The sequence below is a fragment of the Lolium rigidum genome, chromosome 3, assembly GCF_022539505.1.
Source record: "Lolium rigidum isolate FL_2022 chromosome 3, APGP_CSIRO_Lrig_0.1, whole genome shotgun sequence".
NCBI classification, from domain to species: Eukaryota; Viridiplantae; Streptophyta; class Magnoliopsida; order Poales; family Poaceae; genus Lolium; species Lolium rigidum.
The window spans coordinates 166,016,514-166,026,440 of NC_061510.1; positions in this window are offsets into that span (position 1 = coordinate 166,016,514).

Here is a 9,927-nt window from a genome sequence, read left to right on the forward strand (position 1 = left end):
TGTTGAAGGATAGAGGAGGAGAGAGATATGCGGAATATGTTGGATGTTGTATTGAGCCTCTCAGGCGAGTATATATAGTGGTACAGACTTGGAGGCTAAGATAGCTCTCCTAGAGATATGGTAGGTAGAGATTACAAATCCTAGACTACCTAATATACCTATACCAAATATATCTCTAACACTCCCCTGCAGTTGTAGCGGTAGTGACGTGAACAACAGTAGCGTCGCGGACGGTCAGACTGGAGAGAAGCTGAAGGTAGGAACCAAGGGGTTGACACTCCCCCGCAGTCGTAGCGTGAGCGTCGTGGACGATGTCGCGTCGCGGATGCTTGGACTGTAGAAGAAGCCGAGGTACTCGTGCGAGGTGGTAGCCCTTGTGCTGATGTCGAGGTAGCCGAGAGCGTGGGTGCTGCAACCTTGGTTGGGGTAGCCGCGCGAGGGGACGCCGTGGTCGATGTCGTGGCCGGTTGCCGGTGTCGATGTAGCCGCAGGCGAGGTGGTGTGCGAGGAGAGTGACGGAGACGCGCCGAGGCAGTCGTGGAGATGGTCGATGCCGAAGTCGATGCAGTCTGAGCCGTCGAGGACGAAGTGCAACCATAGTTTTGCTAGAACCAGGCGCACGTCGGGGACGAAGGCATACTCTGGTTTTGCGAGAACCGAGTACGCATAGAAGAACTTGGCGGTGACGCGGTCGAGGCAGTCGTAGAGGCGATGCCGATGAAGACGTCGTCGAAGCCGATGAAGACGAGGCGCCGGTCCGAGTTTGCCAGGCCCGGGGACGCGTCGGGGACGAAGGCACGTACCGATGTTGTCAGTACCGGGCGTGCGGGGGTAGGGAACATTACAAAGTGCGCGCCATGTCGGAGTAGACTAGTAGAGGAGGTCTCGACGACGGGTGTCGGAGTAGAGGAGCAGGTGGTGTAGTCGGGGAAGAGGCGAGTCTCGACGATGGGTGTCGGAGTAGAGAAGCAGGTGGCGTAGTCGGGGAAGAGGCGAGGACGCTGGCGGCAAAGTTGTAGTGTACGAAGACGTAGAAGGCGGCTAACCCAGCGGTGACCTGGGGTGGTCATGCTGGACGCCTAGACGGGCGCTGCGGTGGTCGGCGAGCCCAGCGCGACCTGAAGTGGTTGGCAAGCCCAGCGGCGACCTGGGGTGGAGGCGCGGCGGCGGTACACGAAGTCGGCGAGGAAGACCCGGCGGCGTGACGAAGACCATGCGCGGACGGAGGCGACCCGCTGTTATCACCAGAATTTGACCGGATCAGAGGTGGGCCGCGATTGAAGATGGGCTTGAAGGATATACATGGAAGAAATACATGAATCGGCCTTATATGCAAAGTTTGTGCTAGTTTGCCCGTGTATCTGTAACATAGTAGGATACGTGTCGGTTAGATAGAGTTTGGCTCGTGCCCGGTTGGGATTATTCCCACGTTAGAAAGTATATGGACTATAAATATGTATCTAGGGTTTATGAAATAAACAACAATCACGTTCACCACAAACCAATCTAGGCGCATCGCCAACTCCCTTGTCTCGAGGGTTTCTTCCGGTAAGCATCATGCTGCCTAGATCGCATCTTGCGATCTAGGCAAGACACGTTTATTCGATGTTCATGCGTTGCTCGTGCTCGAAGCCTTGTTGATGGCGAGCAACGTAGTTATCATAGATGTGTTAGGGTTAGCATTGCTTCATTGTATCATATGCTTTCGTCCGTGCAACCCTTAGACGTCTAGCCGTCCTTACACCTATCTTAGGTGTAAGGGCGGCACCCCGCTTGATCATTATTTAGTAGATCCGATCCGTTATGATTGCTCCTTGTTCTTCAAGGATTAGTTTAATATCTCGCATAGTTAGGCCTTACAAACGGGTTGAAGGATCCAAGTGGCGCGTAGGGTGTAGTTTGCTAGCCCTAGACAGGATGTTCCGGGGATCAACTTCATATTGGTTTTTAGGCCTTGTCTAGGGTCGGCTTACGATCACCGTGCGTGGCCGCCAGGCTCAATCACGAGTAGGATGTTCCGATTATGTGGTGAAAACCCTAAATCGTAGTAGGTCGTTTTAGCTTTATTTTGATCAAGCGGGACCACCATCCGATCGTACACCTCGTACGGATCATGGGTGGATCGGCTCCTTGAGCCGATTCACGGGATAACCTCGAGAGCCGATCGAGGCTCGTATTTAATGTTTACATGTATGCCATGCAGGAAACTAAGCGAGGCACATCCATCACCTTCCTGGCCAGGTATAGGTCAGGTGGCACGCCCTTGCACCAGCATCGGACGTGCGTGCCGAAGTCTTTGCGGGCCATCGCTCGGAGGGACCAGGGCCAGTCGCAGTCCTGGGAGCCTCCCGGCTCTACCGTGTTGCCCGTCGCTGCTCGCCGGTGGGTTTCTGACCGCAACACATTCTGGCACGCCCGGTGGGACGGTCTTCGACATCAACCGCATCACCATCTACATCTGAGATGGCGGAAGGCACTCCGACCACGTACGAGGATCCGACCGAGGAGCTCAAGAAGAAGTATGACGAGGTCAAAGCAATCCTCGAAGCCGACCTCATCGGCTCTTTTCACGGAACCCGCTCACACGGCATCGGGTGGAAAGGGTTCTCACCTGAAGGCGCGCTCGATGGAGTGGACCTGTCCGCCCCGTCGAAGAACGCACCAGGTCCTCGCGTCGAGAGATTAACTTCATGGTATCTCATTCGCTGCACCGCCATTCCGAGAGCCTGGTGAACACTTTGGAGCGTGTCGCTCTTCGGGTGATCCAGGAAATCATGAGGCATCGGTACTCTCCGTCGGGACCAGCTCGGGGACTCACCAAGGAGAGATGCCACCCGGTCCCGACCACCGCTGCCATTCGCGTTGGCAGCACCGGAAGTGCTGAATTCACCGGCATACGTCGTCTACAAGATCGGTGGTGACCCTAGTGACTACCAGCTCTTGCATGAGGCGCCTAAGGAGATCCCTCACGGATACACGTGCACATACGTGCCGATTGCGAGAATCGGGCACTCACGAACCGGACCGCAACGACAGAGACTTCGGGAACGACAGGAGGAACTTCGGGAACAGATCTTGAGAAGCGGACGTGGCTAGCTAAGTACGCCACCCCGACAAACCTCCGGAGCCCAACTCCCTGCAGCTTGGCTCGGAGCTTGAGAAGCAAGCATGGCTGGCTAAGTATGCCACTCCGGCAAATCTTCGCAGTTCGACTCCTACGACCAGGCACCGCGGATCGGATCGATACGATCTTGAGAGACCGGTTCGGCATGGTGCCGAAAAGGAGGGCAATCGGCTATTCCAAGCCGTACCCCAACGAGTACGAGTTGATCCCACTACCACCCAAATATCGGCTCCCCGAATTCTCCAAGTTTAGTGGATCGGATGGTTCCAGCTCAATCGAGCATGTGAGCCGATATTTGGCACAGCTGGGCACGATCTCGGCATCGGATGAGCTGCGTGTGAGGTTCTTCGCACAGTCCCTCACGGGATCGGCTTTCGGGTGGTACACATCGCCGCCACCGGACTCAATCCGGACTTGGAAGCAGTTGGAGGAGCAGCTCCACATGCAGTATCACTCGGAGGCTTCCGAGACCGGCATTGCCGATCTAGCACAAGTACGACGTAGCGCGGAGAAACAGTGTCGAATATATCCAGCCGCTTCGGGACCGTTAGGAACCGATGCTATTCGGCTCGTGTGACCGAAAAGAAGCAGTCGAGTTGGCGGTGGTGGGTCTCGCATCACCAATCAAGGACGTGGCCTCCCAAGCAGAATACCCTTCACTGGCGCACATGGTGCATAAGCTGTCATTATATGAACAGCGCCACCCAGATGTATACCAGGATAAATTCAAGCGTGCGGTGGTCCTGGTTGAGGCAGATGAAGATGAAGGTTCTGCGGGAGATCAAGAGGTAGCAGTGGCTGAATGGACTCGGGGGCAAGCCCCGTGTCCCGCAAGTGGGTTAAGCCACAAGGTCCTCCAAGAGGGTTTGAGTTCGACGTCACCAAGGCTGAGCAAATTTTCGACCTCTTACTTAAGGAGAAGCGGCTAAAGGTACCCGAAGGCCACAAGATCCCCACGGCGCGAGAGCTGAACGGAAAGCCATACCGCAAGTGGCATAACACGTTCACCCATGCCACCAACGACCGCAGGGTGTGGCGGCAGCAGGTCCAAATGGCGATAGAACAAGGGCGTCTAATTTTCAGCCAGGTACGCCATGAAGGTCGACACACACCCCTTCCCCGCCGTTAACATGGTGGAGTGCACTTACCCCGGAGGGTGCCAGCCAAGATTCTCGTTCAACATCAACATGGTAGGACCTGGGCACCACCCTGGTAAGGACAGAGACGAGGGCAGCTGCTCTCATAGCAAGGACACAGAGGAGGCCGCTCCACGCGATCGGCTCCGGCACGATGGCAAGCGCTACATCACAGAGGGAGAAGTGAGGAATGTGCGATATCAGCGACCTCTCTCTGATCACCTCCTCAACAAATATGTGAGTCAATACGACCAACGCCGACGGTACAACAGCGAGGACGAAAGAGATCGTCTGGCTAGGGACGCCAGGAGACATCGTCGGCATGATCGCGATGAGGAGAGATATGAGCGCCACGCCAATGAAAAATCGAGAGAGCAAGACGACGTGGATAGGCACTGGGACTGTCCCTTCTTCAGACACTGCTGGGATTCAGGAATGAACCGATTGCCTACAATCGGCAACTGCCCAGAATGTAGACAGAAGAAGAAGGATGCAGCTAACGTGTCCGTGTTCAAACGTCTAGGGCCTCTCCCGCCTCGGAACAAGCACGCTGAGTCCTCTCAGGTAGAAGACCTCGAGGAACTAGAGGACGATGATGAAGAAGAGGAAGATAAGTACCACCGGCCAAGGTGGTACCCTGATTGACTCAGCCGTTCCCAAAAGCGTAGGGTTCAGCGACTACGTGGTTTGAAGGAAGCCGAAAGGTTATACCTGCACACGTTGAGGAAGGCGCGGCCTGATCTGGCCGCTAAAATTCAGCGAACCCTGGACGAAGAAGGTCGGCCACAAAGGAAAGAGTGGCGCCCCGAGACAAAAGAAAGCCGATGATGAGACATCGGCCGGCACAAACATGGTGTTCATCCTTCCGACGGAGTTTAGTGCTCCAGGATTAGACGAAGCACTCGTGGCACAACTTGATCTGCGGCCCACGGCCGGTTATCTTTGAGAAGCCACGAGAAAGAAGCTACGTACATCCGAAGGCCCCGTACTTGCGAGGCTATATCAATGGGTAGCCTCGTCAACAAGATGCTCGGTGGACACCGGAGCGGCAATCAACATTATGCCATACTCCATGCTACGTCGGTTGGGACGCTCTAGCTCGGATCCGATCAAGACCAACGTGACACCGAGCGATTTCAACGGCCAAGCATCCGACGCACAAGGTGTTCCGAACGTGGATCCGACCGTAGGAAGGAAAACCATCCCTACGACGTTCTTTATTGTCGATAGCAAGAGCACCTATGCTGTCCTGCTAGGAAGAGATTGGATCCACGCCAACTGTTGCATTCCATCCACGATGCACCAATGCTTAATACAGTGGGGTGGAGATGAAGTAGAGGTCGTCCACGCAGATGATTCAGCCGAGATTTCAACGGCTGGCATGAACGTTTGGGAGACAACAGGCCAAGAGCCACTCTCAGGCATCAATTTGGACGACTGCGAGCGCATCGACGTGACGAAGGATGGGGTTAGGCTGGTCTTATCCACCGGACTGACCGTATAGCAAGAACAAACCTATGGACAAACGTGGCGAGGCCGATCCTTGGGATCGGCCCCAAAGATCTATGGAGGAACATTGCAAAATCTTCATTGAGCGATTCAATCAACATGGAGGCCGATTCCAGCAATCGGCCAAAATTATCCTCACCATACGTTCTGCCTGCGTTCAACGTCAATCTAACGGGCAACGGGTTTACGTCGGCTGATGAGCTGGAAGAAGTCAACATTGGTCCTAACGGAGCCGACGTTCGAATACAGTGCCTTGGCTAACTACAGAGCCGATATCCGCAGTTACCTGGCAGATTCGGCTCGGGGAGCACCTAATCAGATGAACATGTGCGATACATGTGCAGTGAAATATTGGGGGCCGATAAAAAATCGGCCGGTAAAAAAAAATTTCTCATGATGTACAGCCGATGCACGGACATCGACTTTAGAACTAAGGAACAAAGCCGATGCACAGCCATCGACTCTAGTACACTTACACAGGATCTACCAGCTGCGTGCTCAAGACGCGGATTTTGTCCAAGTCGGTCTTCAGTTCAGCTTCGAGGCCTTCCGCTTCCTTGAGGGAGTGAACAATGAGAGCTTCCTCGGCTGCAATGAGCCGATTTTGGTGCCCGAACCTTCTCTTCGAGGACTTCCAACCCTTTGCGCAAGGTCGCCAGTCCAGCAGTACTGTCAGAGGCGTCAGTTTTGGCATGCAAGGCAGCCTTTTACTCATTAAGTCGTTGGTGTTTCGCCTACGATATCGGCTTTCAACGGAAGAAAAGGTGATCGATGGTGGCAAGTTTGGCTGGCTCTGCGTGGTGGTTTTCTCAGATTTGCTCGAGCTCGGGTCCATTTGTCTGAACTATGCGTCCTCACCGCTATTCTCGCCTTGACTGAGGCTCGGGGGGCAGCTGATCTGGTAGATGCTCTGTTTTTAGGAGCCGATTGGGGTGTCATCGGCTGGCCCTGCGTCATAACCTTCTTCAAAGATGGTGAGTTCGTGCAGAAGAGGATCACTGGAGCTGGTGGGAGAAATTTAAGGGCTCTCTTGAAGGCATGGGTCTTCCACATTGTCCACCAGATCCCGAAGTCATCGGTCGAAGAATTGAAGGATGAATTGTGAAGGACCTACGCGTTGCCATCGGCTTATTGAGCATTGGCTAAGTGAGCAATCGGCGAAGTCAGTATGAGGGGAAATCGGCTAAATTTGCTTGAAGGAAATCGGCAAAATCAAATTGGGGAAAATTCTTCATTGATAAACGGGATTTCTTACATAAAGAGCTGATTGCTCTCAAAAGGAAGTACTAGGGGATACATTGCCCCATCTACTACTACTGATCCTATGCTAAGGGTCCTATCTACGGGCCGTCGCTGCCCTCGTCGTCGCCGTCATCGCCGCCGTCGGCGCTACTCCCGGCGAGCTCGTCGTCGGCTCGCCGCGGCCGGCCGCCGGCGAGGCCCTCGTTGTCCTCGTCTTCCTCGTCAGCGTCGTCGTCGTCGCTGTCGAAGTCGCTGAGGTTTCCCGGCCAGGGGCAGAAGCGCTTGGCCGGCGGTTCATCGGAGGAGGTGTCGTCGTCCTCCTCCTCCTCCTCCTCCTTCTCCTCCTCGGAGGAGGTGAAGTCGTCCCAGGAGAAGCGATCGTCATCGCTCTCCTCCTCCGTTTCCCCGTCGGCAAGGAAGCGGAGGTCACTTTCCCGTCGGTCGAGGACTTGTCGTCCTCGGACCGGACGGAGAAGTCGTGGATCGGACTCGTCCCCGTCTTCTATGGCGCGGTGGATGTTGGCCTCGTGGGCCTCCTCCGGGTCCCACTCCGGCGTCGGCTCGCGGGAGGAGGAGGACTGGGTGGAAAGACCCGACGAGGCAGAGGAGGAAGAAGACATGGTGGCGCAGGAGGGCTTTTGGAGTGCTAATGCGAAGGGGATGAAGAAGCAAACTGTTTGGAACGGTTAAATAAAAGGGGATATAGTGGAGATTCAATGCCACAGCAGTTTCCGAGGAAGTGGTGCCCAAAAGAAAAAAAATTTTTGGCCAAGTCACGCGGAGAAGCGGAGGAGGCAAGGCATCATGATGAAGGATACTGCGACGGTTCTGCTCTGCCACGACATGACCCGACGAAGAAAAAGCAGAGTGATTTTGGAATTGTCATTTCCAAAACCAGGGGGCATGTGTTATCACCGTAATTTGACCGGATCAGAGGTGGGCCGCGATTGAAGATGGGCTTGAAGGATATACATGGAAGAAATACATGAATCGGCCTTATATGAAAAGTTTGTGCTAGTTTGCCCGTGTATCTGTAACATAGTAGGATACGTGTCGGTTAGATAGAGTTTGGCTCGTGCCCGGTTGGGATTATTCCCACGTTAGAAAGTCTACGGACTATAAATATGTATCTAGGGTTTATGAAATAAACAACAATCACGTTCACCACAAACCAATCTAGGCGCATCGCCAACTCCCTTGTCTCGAGGGTTTCTTCCGGTAAGCATCATGCTGCCTAGATCGCATCTTGCGATCTAGGCGATACACGTTTATTCGTTGTTCATGCGTTGCTCGTGCTGAAGCCTTGTTGATGGCGAGCAACGTAGTTATCATAGATGTGTTAGGGTTAGCATTGCTTCATCGTATCATATGCTTTCGTCCGTGCAACCCTTAGACGTCTAGCCGTCCTTACACCTATCTTAGGTGTAAGGGCGGCACCCCGCTTGATCATTATTTAGTAGATCCGATCCATTATGATTGCTCCTTGTTCTTCAAGGATTAGTTTAATATCCGCATAGTTAGGCCTTACAAACGGGTTGAAGGATCCAGTGGCGCGTAGGGTGTAGTTTGCTAGCCCTAGACAGGATGTTCCGGGGATCAACTTCATATTGGTTTTTAGGCCTTGTCTAGGGTCGGCTTACGATCACCGTGCGTGGACGCCAGGCTCAATCACGAGTAGGATGTTCCGATTATGTGGTGAAACCCCTAAATCGTAGTAGGTCGTTTTAGCTTTATTTTGATTAAGCAGGACCACCATCTGATCGTACACCTCGTACGGATCATGGGTGGATCGGCTCCTTGAGCCGATTCACGAGATAACCCGAGAGCCGATCGAGGCTCGTATTTAATGTTTACATGTATGCCATGCAGGAAACTAAGAGAGGCACATCCATCACCTTCCCGACCGGGTATAGGTCGGGTGGCACGCCCTGCACCAGCATCGGACGTGCGTGCCGAAGTCTTTGCGGGCCGTCGCTCGGAGGGACCAGGGCCAGCTGCAGTCCTGGGAGCCTCCCGGCTCTACCATGTTGCCCGTCGCTGCTCGCCGGTGGGTTTCTGACCGCAACACCCACGCCGAAGGGGTGGCGCTGTGGTGGCCTCGGACATCGACGCGCGGGGGACGACGAAGGTGACCGCGTGCAGCGACGCCACAGCCTGAGGGGCCGGCGTAGCGCAGGGCGCGAGTCGGTGCAGCGGCGGGAGACCACCAGCGACGTACACGCCTCGGAAGGCGCGTCGGAGGCTAGTGGCGTGGACCAAAGGCGGCGGCGCTGCGGCCCGAAGGGCGACGCAGCGGCAGCCCGTAGCTCGATCGGTGGTAGGCGCGTGCTCAGGGACGTGCTTGGCAGAGACGTGTGCGCGGTCGGTTGATCAGACCGATGGCGGCTTGCACGCGCCATGGCGTGGACGGCGGCGCAAATCAAAATCGATGATCTGTTTGTCGGTGTTGTCACGGGCGATTGCGGCGAAGACTGACCGGCGATGGAGACCGTGCAGACGTAGGTAGCCATTTGCGACGAAGAAGGCGTCCCATGTGCTCCGCGTGCAGCCGTGCCGCACGGTTGTTGGAGGCCGGCCGGCCGAGGCGGTGACGACGCGGGCGACCGGCCGCAGCAGCCTACCAAGGCAGGCGCTGCAGCCAGCGAGTCGACCGCAGTGGCCGGCGTAGGGCGATGATGGAGGAGAGCCGGTGCGAAGTCGACGCTGAGGTTGGAGTAGAGGCGCGTGATGACGGCGGCGGTGGGCGACTCAATCCGATCTATGATCGGCAAAACCAAAAAAGAAAACGCCGCTCGAACGACCGGTGGCTCAAAAAGATAACCAATCTACGGATTGGAAAAAAAGACTCGAGGGCAGCGGAACAACAGATCGGCGGACGAACCCTCATACGGGATGTGCGGCCCCCGGAGTAGATCA